This window comes from Choloepus didactylus (genome assembly GCF_015220235.1).
Source record: "Choloepus didactylus isolate mChoDid1 chromosome 26 unlocalized genomic scaffold, mChoDid1.pri SUPER_26_unloc1, whole genome shotgun sequence".
Taxonomy (NCBI): Eukaryota; Metazoa; Chordata; class Mammalia; order Pilosa; family Megalonychidae; genus Choloepus; species Choloepus didactylus.
Window position 1 is genome coordinate 2,170,435 of NW_023637614.1, and position 19,354 is coordinate 2,189,788.

General features: G+C 38.5%; 1 pseudogene; it reads right to left on the reverse strand.

The window, feature by feature from the left end:
- Positions 1–16,353: 16,353 nt before the first annotated feature.
- Positions 16,354–18,565, reverse strand: LOC119525713 (annotated as a pseudogene).
- Positions 18,566–19,354: the final 789 nt, after the last annotated feature.

The window sequence follows — 19,354 nt, forward strand, 5'->3', positions numbered from 1 at the left end:
GGTACTTTCACCGGAGGACGGCCAGTGGTGTCCGGAAAACCTCTGTTAGCTAGGAAGGCAGCTAGCGTCTGCTCCAAAGCTCCGGCCTCAAAACGGCTTTCTCCCAGGATGTTCCTTTCTAGCAAGCTTGCTTCTCTTCAAAACATCACTCCCAGCTGCACTCTGTTTCTTCTCCTTCAGCCAGCTCATTTATATGGCTCCACTGATCAAGGCCCACCCCGAATGGGTGGGGCCACACTTCCATGGGAGTATCCCACCAGAGTCACCTCCCACAGCTGGGTGGGGCACATCTCCATGCAAACAACCTAATCCAAACATTCCAACTTAATCCCCACTATTCTGTCTGCCCCACAAGATTGCACCAAAGAATATGGCTTTTTCTGGGGGACATAATACAATCAAACCAGCACACCTACTAAGAATTTTCTGCATTTTTGCCTGGTTTTATCTCAGGTCTAATTCTCTGCTGACTGTCAGACTAATCCTCCAGGATTTGGTCTTCCCTGAAGCTCCATAAACAGCCTCATCTACCACCAAAATGCTTTATAGTTGCTGTTTAAAAATTATATATATAGATACAAAATTTATTTTTAATTGTGGATTTTCTTTGAATTTATCAAATTGCACATTATAAAAAATTCATTTATTAAGAAGCTTTGAAGGAAAATATTAACATAAAACACCACTAACCCTAACACCATACTTAATTGCACTTGATTTGAAATTGGGATGTCCTTTTTTTCCAAGTGAGGGTCTTCGCAGACTCTCTGATAACAAAGATGTTTTTAAATTGATTATGAGTAGAGTATCCTTTGTTTTTTGCAGTGAACATTTCCTTGAATAATGAAACAGCCAACCACAATATGGTTTTTGATGATGTAAGAAGTCAGAGATTTCAACATGATAATCAAGATACATCTTTTAAATTGGAAAGATGTAACTATTTAGCTGCATGGTGGACACAGGTCTTGATCTTTGGCAAACATTCCTCAGAGCTAGATGTGGACAACTCTTGGAACTGGGCTCTAGGAATCTGTAGAGATTCCTGGATAAGGAAGAGTGACACACCGGTTGAATCTGAGGACATACTTCATCTTTTATGTGTGAAGGAGCATAATCATTACAGTTTCAACACTGCTGCACTAATGTTTTGTCAGAAAATACAGAGATCTAAGAGTAGGTTAGTGTGTTTCTTGATTGTGAGAGTGGAAGTTTCAGTGTTTTGAATGTTGCCAAAAGTTCCCACATTTGGAAGTACCCCAAATACTCTTTCAATTTCACTGTGAGGACTTTCATTTACATTGGCCATATATGTTAAGGGCTAACTCAGCAACCTGAATTTATGCCAAAGAGCCCTATATCTGAGGGAATTTTTGTGAACTGAAGCAAGTCATTGTAGAATTCTTTTTCATTTAAATTTGTTTTTCATTAATGTAATCATTTTATTCTTACCAAATATAAAGAGAGTTTGAAATGCAATTTTAGTTTGTTCCATTTTCTTTAAAATTTTTTCTTTGAGCCATTGTGGAGCTTGCTGAAATTACAAGAATATTTGTTCATGTGACTCCATATTTTTATTTTTTATTTTATATGTTCTGCAATTACAGAACAATCACACATAAAATATGGGATTCCCATACACCACCCCACCAGCAACACTTGCATTGGTGTGGAAAATTTGTTACAATTGATGGTAATACACTTTTGTATTTCTACTATTTTTGAGTACTCATATTTGTTAAAATTGATGAAAGATTATTAAGGCAGTCCTACTATTGTCCATAGATTATGCAGAGTTGTTCCCCCATATTCCTAACCTATTATTTATTTATTTTTTCATGTATGTCAAAGGCAGTTCTGACAGGACAGCGTCAGACTCAAGGGCTTGCCATATATATTCAGAAGAAACAAATACCTAAGCAGAATAGAAAATATTCCTTCAAATTCAGTATTACTAAGAGGAGGAATATATTGCCCAACTCTGGCTGATTACATTTCATGGTACATAAAAGCCTGGAGCCCTGTATTTACATGGAAATTCCTTGCAATATGACTTACCACTGCCCCCTTTCAGGGGAAATAACATTTTAGAACTAAATAAAGGGTGGTGATATTGCCAGGATTTTATGATACTCCAGCTAATGAAGCAAATTTATACTTAGATATGACTTCCAAGAAGAGGTTTCCTACTAAGAATTTTCTGCATTTGCCACCTGGTTTTATCTCAGGTCTAATTCTCTTCTGACTGTCAGACTAATTCTCCAGGATTTGGTCTTACCTGAAGCTTCATATGCAGCCTCATCTACCACCAAAATGCTTTATTGTTGCTGTTGAAAAATTATATAGAGAGATACAAAATTTATTTTTAATTATGGATTTTCTCTGAATTTATCAAATTGCACATTATAAAAAATTCAAATATTTAGAAGCTTTGAAGGAAAATATTAATACAAAACACTACTAACCCTAACACCATACTTAATTGCACTTCATTTGAAATTAGGATGGCCTTAATTAAAAGAGTTGTGCATGACTCACTGAAAAAACTGTATTGCTTCTGACAACAGTTTCTGAAAAGTATCTCTTTCTCTGAGTCATTCCTTTTCCTTATTGTCAAAATACATTTTAAGTTCTGAATCACATTTATCCTCCCTCCATATTTAATTTAATTTTCCCATAGTATTACAGTGCAAATAGGATGGTACATGCCTCTTCCCAGGCTGCTCTCTTCCACTAGATGAAATGTAATGAAGAGGGAAGGATGCCTTTGGGAAACCATCATGGTCACTGTGTGGTCCAACCCATGGGCTAGGAGGCACCCACCTCAGTAGCAGCTAAACCCATTCATCAGTCCAGTGATGGACACTGTACTTGGTTCTGGGCTCATAGGCTGGGGCAGGTCTAACTACACTGACTCACTAATGAAAGGAGGAACAGTCAGTTCATTTTTCTGTAGTCAAAGAATTCATCCCAGTGTGGAAGTAAAGAAACATGTATTCAACAGAAATGTTTCCAGAACCCCTTTTATTTCATATTGCACTTCCCTATAATTGTGTAAGATACAGCCATTCTTAGGGAATCTTTCTTACTTTTCTTCTCTGACTGCTTTCCCTAGCTACTTCTCAGGGTGTCTCACCTCTCTCACATACTGCCTAGTAAAGCTAATCTATGTACCTCAAGATGTTTATGACTTTGAAATGTCATATCATGGATAGCTGCATTCTAGCAAATTCTGTATTCAGGTTTTCAACACATACATTCCTATGCCATGGTTGAGTTTGTGGAGGGTGTGGAGGATGAATTCTGATAAATGGGGATAGGAAATAGTAAAACATAAACATATACATATAAACCAATTAAGTTTAATAACATAAATTGTGGCTATTTTGTTAGAAAGAGCTTGATGTTTTCCGTAACTTTGATGGTTACCTAGTGAGCACCAAAGGCTAAACTCACCTTTCTATTATATCTAACAAATATTATAAAAAGTAAAAAAAATCATAAAATTCTTCATAAAGAGAGTTCTAATCTGGTCTCACAGTCCTTGGGTTTGGAAAAGATCAGAGGATTACCAACCACATTAACCAAGCCTTTTGTAAATTCATTTTCCTTTTCATCCATATGTATTATGCCTATAGAGAATATTGATAGAATCAAAATTCTTGACAAACCCTGAACAATAGAGGTTATTGAAGGGAGAGAAGGAAGGGGGTAGTAACAGTATATAACCAGACATTACTCTCCTTCTCAGCCCATGACTCTGAAAGGTAATGTGCTGTCATTGAGGGCAATTCAGATCTAATACTTCTAAACAGTAGCAGAAAGTAAATTTTAGTTTCTCCCAAATTTGTCCATACTTCCCAGCTGGAGACAAACCAATGGGTCTGCCATTTCTGGAATGCCTAAGGCCCATCTCTGGGAAATGTGCAGAGAAATTACAAAGGTATGCGACTGAAGAGGGAGAGTTTGCAGAGAGAGAGCAAAGAATAGGCTAGTTTGGTGTAACTCTTCTATAAATATCTATTTTCTCACCTCCAGCTTGTATTTTTCCACAAGAAACCCAGGGTCTTAATTTGGGGATTGCTGCTGAAGCAAGGTCTCATCTTCCCCAACTGGGCAGGGAGAACCAGGCAGAGGCTTTCATTCCTGCCTTGTGAGGGAGTCAGAGAAAGGGCACCCCATATCCTCTCTCAATAAGGTCCTCCTCTCACTTGGTTGGTCTTTCCCAGAACCTCCCCTTTTACACTGAATAATATTGAAGATGTCTTTGCCCAACATTTATTCAATGATTTTAGATTGCACAAACAAGATCTTTAAAAAACTCATGCCTTATTAAATGTTACTGGGTGAAACACACTACATGTATGGTTTTAAAGGGTGACTACTATGCTTTTTGAATTTTATCTCTAAAGGTGTTATAATTAAAAAAATAAACATTGATGATACCCCAAGAAAAGCTTCATAAGAAACATTTTTATTAAAGGAAAATTTAATTAAACTTTTACATTAAATATAGTTGGCATATTAAATAACTATTGCATAAATATGTTCTATCTTGTAACAATGAACTTAAGTACATTCAAGTATATTCAATACAGTCAAATATATCTTAATATTTCCTGTGAGAAGGACACAGGAAACTAGATTCTTAGATGTTGGAGATCACCAACAACATGGTCATGAAAACTGACATTTTCTGGGGAACAAAGGCCAGAAAACAGTTTCAAAGGTGAAGAAGAGGAAGAATGGAAATATAGATGAAGAAAACTTCATGAATATCATAGAAGGTCACAGTTCCATTGTCATAATCCAGAAACAACAAAACCCATCTGTGCTGGTTTGGATGTATTTATGTCCCCCAAAATGCCATGATCTTTAATGTAATCTTGTGGGGGCAGATGTATTAGTGTTGATTAGAATGGAATCCTTTGATTGAGTGTTGCTATGGATATGTGACTCAATCAACTGTGGGCAAGATCTTTGGATAATTTCCATGGGGTTGTTACCACACCCATTCATGGTGGGTCTTAATTAAATCACTGGAGCCATATAAAAGAGCTGACAAACAGAAGGAACTGAATGCAGCTGCAGCTGAGAGACATTTTGAAAATCACCACTGAAAGCTGATGTTGACATTTTGGAGAATGCCATTTTGAAATGCATCCTGGGGGCAAGCAGACACCAGCCACAGTCCTTCCCAGCTGACAGAGGTTTTTAGGATGCCATTGGAATTCCTTTGATGAAGGTATACTTGTGTTGATATCTTAATTTGGACATTTTCACGGCCTCAGACTGCATATTTGTAACCAAATAAACTCCGTTTATAAAAGCTAATCAATTCTTGGTATTTTGTGTAACAGCATTATTAGAAAACTGGAACACTGTTCCAGAGGCAGTTTCACATATTGAGTTAAAGAAGAGTAGCTGGTTGAGAGACTATAGTGATTCATCTTCTTCTTCAAATGAAAAAGAAAAACAGAAGGAATGCTTCATATAATCACTGGGAAATTGGTATCTCTTGTTCTTTATAGACTCCAAGAACTCAATTCCAGGTGTGCACCATATATATGTCATGGAAACACTGCCTACAGTAAAATCTGTGAGCATTTTGAGGCCACAGAAGTCTCCATGTCTGGGGATCATGGGATATGCCTTGAGAGTCATCACCAAACATCACACTTGTAACACATGCATAAAGGCTTAGGTCATCACTGGCCATTTCCTAATCCAGAGCCTTAGGCACTGAGCAAAGAGGAATAATAATCAGTTCAAGGAATATTTCCTCAATGACCTAAAAGAGGATACACTCTACACAGTGTAAAGCATGCAAAGGTTTCTCAGAGTTGCTCATCTATGTGGAACCAGTGTTATTTCTTGTTCTGTAGCATGACAAAATCCTACAAACCTGCAGGCACAAAAAGTCAAGACATATGTGCAGTGTTAAGCAGCAATTTAAGGGAAAGCACTCAGTAGTTTTTCAAAGCACAGCAAATATTTGAGTGTACTTGCTTTACCTTTATTAGTAGCAATCTCTTCTTAGATTACTTGTTCTTAAGACTCAATAAATACAAGGGTGGGGCAAGATGGCAGACTGGTGAGCTGTATGTTTTAGTTACTCCTCCAGGAAAGTAGGTAGAAAGCCAGGATCTGCATGGACTGGACACCACAGAGCAATCTGACTTTGGGCATACTTCATACAACACTCATGAAAATGTGGAACTGCTGAGATCAGCGAAATCTGTTTTTGCGGCCAGGGGACCCACGCCCCTCCCTGCCAGGCTCAGTCCCGTGGGAGGAGGGGCTGTCAGCTCCGGGAAGGAGAAGGGAGAACTGCAGTGGCAGCCCTTATCGGAAACTCATTCTGCTGATTCAAACTCCAACCATAGATAGACGGAGATCAGACACCAGAGAATCTGAGAGCAGCCAGCCGAGCAGAGAGGAGACAGGCATAGAAAAAAAACAACACGAAAAACTCCAAAATAAAAGCGGAGGATTTTTGGAGTTCTGGTGAACATAGAAAGGGGAAGGGCAGAGCTCAGGCCCGAGCTCAGGCCCTGAGGTGCATATGCAAATCCTGAAGAAAAGCTGATCTCTCTGCCCTGTGGATCTTTCCTTAATGGCCCTGGTTGCTTTGTCTCTTAGCATTTCAATAACCCATTAGATCTCTGAGGAGGGCCTCCTTTTTTTTTTTTTTTAATCCTTTTTTCTTTTTCTAAAACAATTACTCTAAGAAGCCCAATACAGAAAGCTTCAAAGACTTGCAATTTGGCAGGTCAAGTCAAGAGCAGAACTAGGAGAGCTCTGAGACAAAACGCAATAATCCAGTGGCTGAGAAAATTCACTAAACACCACAACTTCCCAAGAAAAGGGGGGTGTCCGCTCACAGCCATCATCCTGGTGGACAGGAAACACTCCTGCCCGTCGCCAGACCCATAGCCCAGAACTGCCCCAGACAACCCAGTGTGACGGAAGTGCTTCAAATAACAGGCACACACCACAAAACTGGGCGTGGACATTAGCCTTCCCTGCAACCTCAGCTGATTGTCCGAGAGTTGGGAAGGTAGAGCAGTGTGAATTAACAAAGCCCCATTCAGCCATCATTTCAGCAGACTGGGAGCCTCCCTACACAGCCCAGCAGCCCAGAACTGCCCTGGGGGGACGGCACTCACCTGTGACATAGCACAGTCATCCCTCAACAGAGGACCCAGGGTGCACGGCCTGGAAGAGGGGCCCACTTGCAAGTCTCAGGAGCCATACGCCAATACGAAGGACTTGTGGGTCAGTGGCAGAGACAAACTATGGCAGGACTGAACTGAAGGATTAGACTATTGCAGCAGCTTTAAAACTCTAGGATCACCAGGGAGATTTGATTGTTAGAGCCACCCCTCCCTCCCTGACTGCCCAGAAACACACCCCATACACAGGGCAGGAAACACCAAATACACACGCAAGCTTGGTACACCAATTGGACCCCACAAGACTCACTCCCCCACTCACCAAAAAGGCTAAGCAGGGGAGAACTGGCTTGTGGAGAACAGGTGGCTCGTGGACGCCACCTGCTGGTTAGTTAGAGAAAGTGTACTCCACAAAGCTGTAGATCTGATAAATTAGAGATAAGGACTTCAATTGGTCTACAAATCCTAAAAGAACCCTATCAAGTTCAGCAAATGCCACGAGGCCAAAAACAACAGAAAATTATAAAGCATATGGAAACACCAGATGATATGGATAACCCAAGCCCAAGCACCCAAATCAAAAGGTCAGAAGAGACACAGCACCTAGAGCAGCTACTCAAAGAACTAAAGATGAACAATGAGACCATAGTACGGGAGACAAAGGAAATCAAGAAGACCCTAGAAGAGCATAAAGAAGACATTGCAAGACTAAATAAAAAAAAATGGATGATCTTATGGAAATTAAAGAAACTGTTGACCAAATTAAAAAGATTCTGGACACTCATAGTACAAGACTAGAGGAAACAGAACAATGAATCAGTGACCTCGAAGATGACAGAATGGAAAATGAAAGCATAAAAGAAAGAATGGGGAAAAAATTGAAAAAATCGAAATGGACCTCAGGGATATGATAGATAATATGAAACATCCAAATATAAGACTCATTGGTATCCTAGAAGGGGAAGAAAAGGGTAAAGGTCTAGGAAGAGTATTCAAAGAAATTGTTGGGGAAAACTTCCCAAATCTTCTAAACAACATAAATACACAAATCATAAATTCTCAGCGAACCCCAAATAGAATAAATCCAAATAAAACCACTCCGAGACATATACTGATCACACTGGCAGACACAGAAGAGAAGGAGCAAGTTCTGAAAGCAGCAAGAGAAAAGCAACTCACCACATACAACGGAAACAGCATAAGACTAAGTAGTGACTACTCAGCAGCCAACATGGAGGCAAGAAGGCTGTAGCACGATATATTTAAAATTCTGAGTGAGAGGAATTTCCAGACAAGAATACTTTATCCAGCAAAGCTCTCCTTCAAATTTGAGGGAGAGCTTAAATTTTTCACAGACAAAGAAATGCTGAGAGAATTTGCTAACAAGAGACCTGCCCTACTGGAGATACTAAAGGGAGCCCTACAGACAGAGAAACAAAGACAGGACAGAGAGACTTGGAGAAAGGTTCAGTACTAAAGAGATTCGGTATGGGTACAATAAAGGATATTAATAGAGAGAGGGAAAAATATGGCAAACACAATCCAAAGGATAAGATGGCCGATTCAAGAAATGCCTTCACGGTTTTAACGTTGAATGTAAATGGATTAAACTCCCCAATTAAAAGATATAGATTCGCAGAATGGATCAAAAAAAATGAACCATCAATATGTTGCATACAAGAGACTCATCTTAGACACAGGGACACAAAGAAACTGAAAGTGAAAGGGTGGAAAAAAATATTTCATGCAAGCTACAGCCAAAAGAAAGCAGGTGTAGCAATATTAATCACAGATAAAATAGACTTCAAATGCAGGGATGTTTGGAGAGACAAAGAAGGCCACTACATACTAATAAAAGGGGCAATTCAGCAAGAAGAAATAAGAATCGTAAATGTCTATGCACCCAATCAAGGTGCCACAAAATACATGAGAGAAACACTGGCAAAACTAAAGGAAGCAATTGATGTTTCCACAATAATTGTGGGAGACTTCAACACATCACTCTCTCCTATAGATAGATCAACCAGACAGAAGACCAATAAGGAAATTGAAAACCTAAACAATCTGATAAATGAATTAGATTTAACAGACATATACAGGACATTACATCCCAAATCACCAGGATGCACATACTTTTCTAGTGCTCATGGAACTTTCTCCAGAATAGATCATATGCTGGGACATAAAACAAGCCTCAATAAATTTAAAAAAATTTGAAATTATTCAAAGCACATTCTCTGACCACACTGGAATACAATTAGAAGTCAATAACCATCAGAGACTTAGAAAATTCACAAATACCTGGAGGTTAAACAACACACTCCTAAACAATCAGTGGGTTAAAGAAGAAATAGCAAGAGAAATTGCTAAATATATAGAGACGAATGAAAATGAGAACACAACATACCAAAAACTATGGCATGCAGCAAAAGCAGTGCTAAGGGGGAAATTTATAGCACTAAATGCATATATTAAAAAGGAAGAAAGAGTCAAAATCAAAGAACTAATGGATCAACTGAAGAAGCTAGAAAATGAACAGCAAACCAATCCTAAACCAAGTACAAGAAAAGAAATAACAAGGATTAAAGCAGAAATAAATGACATAGAGAACAAAAAAACAATAGAGAGGATAAATATCACCAAAAGTTGGTTCTTTTAGAAGATCAACAAGATTGACAAGCCCCTAGCTAGACTGACAGAATCCAAAAGAGAGAAGACCCATAGAAACAAAATAATGAATGAAAAAGGTGACATAACTGCAGATCCTGAAGAAATAAAAAAAATTATAAGAGGATACTATGAACAACTGTATGGCAACAAGCGGGATAATGTAGAGGAAATGGACAATTTCCTGGAAACATATGAAAAACCTAGACTGACCAGAGAACAAATAGAAGACCTCAACCAACCCATCACAAGCAAAGAGATCCAATCAGTCATCAAAAATCTTCCCACAAATAAATGCCCAGGGCCAGATGGCTTCACAGGGGAATTCTACCAAACTTTCCAGAAAGAACTGACACCAATCTTACTCAAACTCTTTCAAAACATTGAAGAAAATGGAACACTACCTAACTCATTTTATGAAGCTAACATCAATCTAATACCAAAGCCAGGCAAAGATGCTACAAAAAAGGAAAACTACTGGCCAATCTCCCTAATGAATATAGATGCAAAAATCCTCAAGAAAATACTTGCAAATCGAATCCAAAGTCACATTAAAAAAATCATACACCATGACCAAGTGGGGTTCATTCCAGGCATGCAAGGATGGTTCAACATAAGAAAATCAATCAATATTTTACAACACATTAACAAGTCAAAAGGGAAAAATCAATTGATCATCTCATTAGATGCTGAAAAAGCATTTGACAAAATCCAACATCCCATTTTGATAAAAACACTTCAAAAGGTAGGAATTGAAGGAAACTTCCTCAACATGATAAAGAGCATATATGAAAAACCCACAGCCAGCATAGTATTCAATGGTGAGAGACTGAAAGCCTTCCCTCTAAGATCAGGAACAAGACAAGGATGCCCGCTGTCACCACGGTTATTCAACATTGTGCTGGAAGTGCTAGCCAGGGCAATCTGGCAAGACAAAGAAATAAAAGGCATCCAAATTGGAAAAGAAGAAGTAAAACTGTCATTGTTTGCAGATGATATGATCTTATATCTAGAAAACCCTGAGAAATCGACGATACAGCTACTAGAGCTAATAAACAAATTTAGCAAAGTAGCGGGATACAAGGTTAATGCACATAAGTCAGTAATGTTTCTATATGCTAGAAATGAACAAACTGAAGAGACACTCAAGAAAAAGATACCATCTTCAATAACAACTAAAAAAATCAAGTACCTAGGAATGAACTTAACCAAAGATGTAAAAGACCTATACAAAGAAAACTACATAACTCTACTAAAAGAAATAGAAGGGGACCTTAAAAGATGCAAAAATATTCCATGTTCATGGATAGGAAGACTAAATGTCATTAAGATGTCAATTCTACCCAAACTCATCTACAGAATCAATGCAATCCCAATCAAAATTCCAACAACCTACTTTGCAGACTTGGAAAAGCTAGTTATCAAATTTATTTGGAAAGGGAAGATGCCTCGAATTGCTAAAGACACTCTAAAAAAGAAAAACGAAGTGGGAGGACTTACACTCCCTGACTTTCAAGCTTATTATAAAGCCACAGTTGCCAAAACAGCATGGTACTGGCACAAAGATACACATATAGATCAATGGAATCGAATTGAGAATTCAGAGATAGACCCTCAGATCTATGGCCGACTGATCTTTGATAAGGCCCCCAAAGTCACTGAACTGAGTCATAATGGTCTTTTCAACAAATGGGGCTGGGAGAGTTGGATATCCATATCCAAAAGAATGAAAGAGGACCCCTACCTCACCCCCTACACAAAAATTAACTCAAAATGGACCAAAGATCTCAATATAAAAGAAAGTACCATAAAACTCCTAGAAGATAATGTAGGAAAACCTCATCAAGGCCTTGTATTAGGCGGCCACTTCCTAGACTTTACACCCAAAGCACAAGCAACAAAAGAGAAAATAGATAAATGGGAACTCCTCAAGCTTAGAAGTTTTTGCACCTCAAAGGAATTTCTCAAAAAGGTAAAGAGGCAGCCAACTCAATGGGAAAAAAATTTTGGAAACCATGTATCTGACAAAAGACTGATATCTTGCATATATAAAGAAATCCTACAACTCAATGACAATAGTACAGTTGGCCCAATTATAAAATAGGCAAGAGATATGAAAAGACAGTTCTCTGAAGAGGAAATACAAATGGCCAAGAAACACATGAAAAAATGTTCAGCTTCACTAGCTATTAGAGAGATGCAAATTAAGACCACAATGAGATACCATCTAACACTGGTTAGAATGGCTGCCATTAATCAAACTGGAAACTACAAATGCTGGAGGGGATCTGGAGAAACTGGGACTCTTATTCATTGTTGGTGGGACTGTATAATGGTTCAGCCACTCTGGAAGTCAGTCTGGCAGTTCCTTAGAAAACTAGATATAGAGCTACCATTCGATCCAGCGATTGCACTTCTCGGTATATACCCGGAAGATCGGAAAGCAGTGACACCAACAGATATCTGCACGCCAATGTTCATAGCAGCATTATTCACAATTGCCAAGAGATGGAAACAACCCAAATGTCCTTCAACAGATGAGTGGATAAATAAAATGTGGTATATACACACGATGGAATACTATGTGGCAGTAAGAAGGAATGATCTCGTGAAACATATGACAACATGGATGAACCTTGAAGACATAATGCTGAGCAAAATAAGCCAGGCACAAAAAGAGAAATATTATATGCTACCACTAATGTGAACTTTGAAAAATGTAAAACAAATGGTTTATAATGTAGAATGTAGGGGAACTAGCAATAGAGAGCAATTAAGGAAGGGGGAACAATAATCCAAGAAGAACAGATAAGCTATTTAACATTCTGGGGATGCCCAGGAATGACTATGGTCTGTTAATTTCTGATGGATATAGTAGTAACAAGTTCACAGAAATGTTGCTATATTATGTAACTTTCTTGGGGTAAAGTAGGAACATGTTGGAAGTTAAGCAGTTATCTTAGGTTAGTTGTCTTTTTCTTACTCCCTTGTTATGGTCTCTTTGAAATGTTCTTTTACTGTATGTTTGTTTTCTTTTTTACTTTTTTTTCATACAGTTGAATTAAAAAAGAAGGGAAAGTTAAAAAAAAAGAAAAAAGAAAAACAAGGAAAAAAAAAAGATGTAGTGCCCCCTTGAGGAGCCTGTGGAGAATGCAGGGGTATTCGCCTACCCCACCTCCATGGTTGCTAACATGACCACAGACATAGGGGACTGGTGGTTTGATGGGTTGAGGAGCCCTCTACCACAGGTTTTACCCTTGGGAAGACGGTTGCTGCAAAGGAGAGGCTAGGCCTCCCTATGGTTGTGCCTAAGAGCCTCCTCCTGAATGCCTCTTTGTTGCTCAGATGTGGCCCTGTCTCTCTAGCTAAGCCAACTTGAAAGGTGAAATCACTGCCCTCCCCCCTACATGGGATCAGACACCCAGGGGAGTGAATCTCCCTGGCAACATGGAATATGACTCCTGGGGAGGAATGTAGACCTGGCATTGTGGGACGGAGAACATCTTCTTGACCAAAAGGGGGATGTGAAAGGAAATGAAATAAGCTTCAGTGGCAGAGAGATTCCAAAAGGAGCTGAGAGGTCACTCTGGTGGGCACTCTTATGCACACTTTAGACAACCCTTTTTAGGTTCTAAAGAATTGGGGTAGCTGGTGGTGGATACCTGAAACTATCAAACTACAACCCAGAACCCATGAATCTCGAAGACAATTGTATAAAAATGTAGCTTATGAGGGGTGACAATGGGATTGGGAAAGCCATAAGGACCACACTCCACTTTGTCTAGTTTATGGATGGGTGAGTAGAAAAATAGGGGAAGGAAACAAACAGACAAAGGTACCCAGTGTTCTTTTTTACTTCAATTGCTCTTTTTCACTCTAATTATTATTCTTGTTATTTTTGTGTGTGTGCTAATGAAGATGTCAGGGATTGATTTGGGTGATGAATGTACCACTATGTAATGGTACTGTAAACAATCAAAAATATGATTTTTTTTGTATGACTGCGTGGTATGTGAATATATCTCAATAAAATGAAGATTAAAAAAATAAATAAATAAAAATAAAAAAAATAAAAGAGAAGAGAAGGGGCCTAAGGTACATAAAAACAAAACAAAACAAAAAAACAAAAAAACCAAACAAATAAAAAGACTCAATAAATAGACACCACTCTGCTATGATATAGGTTTTTTGTACTATAAATTATGCCTGTACATGTTAAAGCATCAAAAAATTAATGGAAAATCCACATATGCACATATTAGAATTTTCTTAAGACAATGGCTAGGCTTTACATTTCTGTTCAGATGCTGGGTTCTGTCTACTCATGAAGGTTCTGGCTCTCTGCCAGCCAGCCCTGCTTCCAATATGGGATTCCCTGGACAGGGTTGTCTTCAGGTTCCCCTGATTACTTGGGTATTGACATGATTGAATAAGTATTAAAGTTTCTTAAATGCATTGCAAAAATGGTCATAAAATATAAAAGAAATTAAAACCAACCAAAGATACACTTAAACACTTTTAAAACGCTTCAAATGTCTACTGAATTGACTGCTCTTCCCAAAATTGAACATTTTATCTCTTCAGGATGACATACCAGATGGTTCTTTTCCTACACTCCATGCTTTAGAAGTCATTAAATTACATATCATTTTTTGCATATTCAGCAGCCTTTAAGTTGCACAGTTCAGTCTTGATCACTGTAATATGACAAAAGAGGAAGGGAGGACACAGATGTTTTGCAAAATAACACACTGCATTCAAATCTGAGAAAATAAAGACAGGAGGGTGTTTTTCCCTCAGGAGATCACTGCTGATAGGAATTGCAGCCTGGCTTCTAGAGGGTGACTATCATCTCTGAAGTATTTCAGCATGTCCAGGATCCAGGGAATCACCATGAAGGGGTTTCAGGGTGTGGTTCCTGCATCTGCAACAGCTCAACCCTGGAAAGAACCAGATCAGTTAGAATTCCCATGAGAAAGGTTTAATCACACAATGTTACAAAGACCTCAGATTTTAACAGAAGATATTGCATCAGAATTCCACCATTTTGGTTAAATGAGGACTAAATTTTATTTTACACTTTTGGGAAAATAAGAAATCATACTTGCCACATTACTCAATTTGGAAAATTAAGAAGAATAGTTTTTTCCATCTACACCCACACCACTTCATGTAAGGAAAACTCAGTGGAACTTAGAGACAACAGATATTTCAGGCAATACCTTTTGTTGTTCAGTCTACAGATATCATCACTGATACTAAAATAAAGGGCCTTCTGAACTACTTAGCTTTGCTCTTCCCTGTCAAGTAACAGAGTCTGAGTCCAGCCTGGCAACACTGCCCTGAGAGTCTGGCTTCCCACAGTGCCATCAGTCCTACTCAGAGACCCCACCTATAACTGGGAGACATTGTGTGATAGGATGACCTGGCCACTGGGACTCATGGATACAAAACCCCACTCTGTTTCAACACTTAGGAAGCTTCCCTATTTTTTGTGTTTTGTTAGGACACATCCTTCTTCTGAGACACCTTAGCATCATCTGTTCAATAATATTAGTAGGGGAGAAAGAAAGAATAGTGTCAACATCTCAGTATGTCAAATTAATTTTATGCATATTTGAATATAGGCTCATAAGTAGTAAATATCTTAGACAATGTAGCACAATCTCTTAGGGCTTGGGGAAAACAAACTGGAAACTAGCCATGGAAAAACAGGTTAGTAGCTAAGAACAGAATGATCTTCCTAATCAACATGAGACCCACTTCTCCACAAAACAAAGACCATCAGTTTAAACTCACATTTCCAGTAAGTTTCCAAAGTCCTCAGGGAAAGAAAGAAAGAGAGAATAATGTTATACACATGAGTGAACTTCCTTCCACTTCCCGTGTAGTACTCTTGTGTTTTAAAACATATATATATATATATATATATATATATATATATATATTTCTTCTCCCTCAGGAACAATCAGACTGTACTCTAACAGAAGAGACTCTAAACTTTTGATGAGTCAGATACTCTGAGACAAAATTAAGAAGGAAGGGACTCAGGAAGAGTCTGAGGTGATTCAAGATGATCTAGGTTCCCAGGGGCACATTCTAGGATTAGTCCAAAAAAGAGGTCTGCCCAAAAGGAAAAATAAAACAGAGATTAAAATAACAGACTGATTATAGAGTATATTGAAATTAACTACCAAGTTGTCACCAAGTTGCCTCTGCAAGGGGTAAAGCCACAGTGCCTTCTGGAAACTGCTCAATGGGTCTGAGCAGAGGTGATGATGATGTGGTAGGGGAGCCTGAATTGGGAATTACCCCCAGTGGTCAGCCAACTCCTTGGTCAGGGTGTTGGTTATATGAAAATGTGTTTTTGTGGCTAGTACTCCTGATCAAAATGAATATATTTGTCATTTTTTTGTATACTAAGAGTCCTAACATTTCCCAAGACCAACTGGATATAAAGAAATAAGTGATTAGACAAACAAAATAATGGGTATAAAAAGACAAGTATCTCTTAGCTGAGAATGATGACATATACAGGAAATGTCTCAAAGTCATGGCCACACTGACTAGAAAGGGATTTCTGTCCCTGAGCATGGACTTCCAATATCACCTGCAACAGCTCCAAGTCAGGTTTGTGGCAGGTCTCAGCCATCTCTCTGTACATTTCTCTCAGGCTTTAAATGTGCTCAGTCATCCTTGCTTGACTGTCCTTCAGTTGTTGGTAAATTGCTTCTGCTTCCCTGTCCAGTCTCTCCAGATGGAGATGCTCTTCTTCATGAAGGAATAAAATCATCTGCCAATATTGAGCCCTGAGCCTCACCCTCCTTAAATCTACATAATCCTGTAGGGATATCAGATTAGGAGGATCAGGTACTCTCACTCTCAACAGAAAATTTCAAGTGTCAAATACTCTTTCTTTGGCATCATCAAGCAAATACTCCACAAACACTCTGCTCCATACCTGCACATTTTCTTAAAATTTTTCACTAGCCTGTGATGTACTGTTAATTTGGGATTACTGATAAACCATTTGAAACTGCTACTGTTTCTAAAGAAGCAACTATCCTGTAACTGGAACTTGGATTTAGCTAGAAAGTCTGCTCAACATTAATCTAATCTTAAAAAATATATAAGAAACCTGTTTAATTCTCACCTCAAATGCATGGATTTTGCTAGTTTCTTGATTTAAATTTCTTTGTGCTTCCTGGGTCCTTTTCCATCAAGTACCCATTCTATTTAGAAGTTTCTCCTGCAAAAGAACCATGAGTAAAAGCAACAGGGCAAATGTTATTTTAGATTATATCCACTACCTGTGGGAAAAGGCAGTGATTGAGGGAACAATTATAAACTTGAGTTACAATGGAGTGGCCACATGTTTCCATGTAAACAAATTTATTCTCTTATTTGGGATATCAGAGAAGTCAAAAATATATAGTACAGATTTTAAAGGTAACTTAAGAAAATATAAACCATATCCTGTGAAATTTGCACTCAGATATTTGGTAAATCTGGCTATGAAAGAATTCAACTTGCCTCCTGTGCCAGTTTGAATGTATTGTGTCCCCCAAATGCCATTATCTTTGATGTAGTCTTATGGGGCAGATGTTTGGTGTTGATTAGATTTGCTTGGAATGTGCACACCCAGCTGTGGGTGATGACTCTGATGAGATATTCCCATGGAGGTATGACCCCACCCATTCAGGGTGGGTCTTGATCAGTGGAGCCATATAAATAAGCTGACTCAAAGAGAAGGAACTCAGTGCAGCTGTGAGTGATGTTTTGAAGAGGAGCAAGCTTGCTAGAGAGGAACATCCTGGGAGAAAACCATTCTGAAACCGGAACTTTGGAGCAGATGCCAGCTATGTGCCTTCCCAGCTAACAGAGGTTTTCCAGATGCCATTTGTCATCCTCCAGTGAAGGTACCCGATTACTGATGTGTTACCTTGGACACTTTATGGCCTTAAGGCAGTAACTGTGTAGCCAAATAAACCCCCTTTTTATAAAAGCCAATCCATCTCTTGTGTTTTGCATTCCTCACCATTAGCAAACTAGAACACCTCCTAATTCAGTGTCCCTGGTGCAACCTGATCCACAATGAACCAATTCCAAACATTTGGACAGTAATTCTAAGGAAACTTCCCTTGAGACGGCTCAATGCAGATATGATTGTACTGTCAACAACAGTGAAAGTGTACACCAATGTCTTGGTATATGCATTGAAAAATCAACACCTCAATTCTAATCAACTATTTATCATAACCATCATTTTTCTCTCTGATTTTGGATATTAGAAATTCCAAATTTTTACACATCACTTACCCTGTATTCCTCAGCAGCCCACTCCACTGTTCTGTGGCTGTGACATAAGTACTCAGGGGACTCAGAGCAGAGTCCACAGATGAAGTACTAGTCAACCTCACAGAAGAGCTCCTTTGCTTCCTTGTGTGTTCCACGGATCTGAGCATCAGAGCTCTTTTCATGGCAAGGCCTGGCCTTTCTGGCAAGGAAAGACAGCTACTTCAGCATGATATTTATTTTGAGGTTTGGCTTCTCTGACTTTTCCCTGCACTCAGGGCAGTGGTTTGGAGCTTGGCTGTCCCAGTAGAAACAGACATGTGGTCTGCAAAAGCTGTGCACACAGTCTATGGTGATCGGGTCTATGAAATAGTTCATGCAGACAGAGCAGGTGAGTTAAAGCTGGATTTCAGGGTGTCTGTGTCCATGTTTCTGAGAATAAAAATCAAAGAAAAGAAACATTTTCTCTCTTCCTTGATAAGGCTTAAAAAGTCTCTTGAACAGTTCTGCTTGGGCTCTGTCATCAATATTTATTAATTTATTGATACCCCCATAAAATCCAAAATGATAAAATTTAGTCAGTCTGGGTTTCTAAGACATAAATGAGAAAATGAGGCACCATGAGAAGAATTCTTTGTTTTTTTATGTTTTTTTTTTAATTATTTCAAAAGCAATGCCCTCAATTATACTTAAATTGCTTGAATACACTGTAAATTTGGGACACAGCATAAAGAATAGGAAAATTTCAGGGTTATTTAGATTAGCACAAGCACATTCTCCCTCTCTTATCTTTTTCTAATTCTACTTCTTTTGGTTCTACAATTGAGGATAACATTTGTTTATACCTCAACACAAGTTATTTTTGATAACTTCCATGACAATTCAGAATTAATTTCACCTTCCAAACATTAACAACAACCTTAGGCAGTACACAGTGTGCTTACAATGACAGACAGTACAAACATATTCTGGAAAATCCTTAGCCTTAAAGCTGTATACCTTTAAACACGGCAATCTAGAGCCAAAAATGGTATCCAATAATTATAAATATAGAAGATAAACTTATATCAGTGGAAAAGGGAAAAGACCATCATCCCATGATAAAAAAGTAATATAGAAAATTTGATAATAAGAAATAAGGTATGCCCCCTTTGACATCTTCAGTGTATGAAAATTATTATTCTAAGAAACTGGACTAAATCATAAATGATATGGAG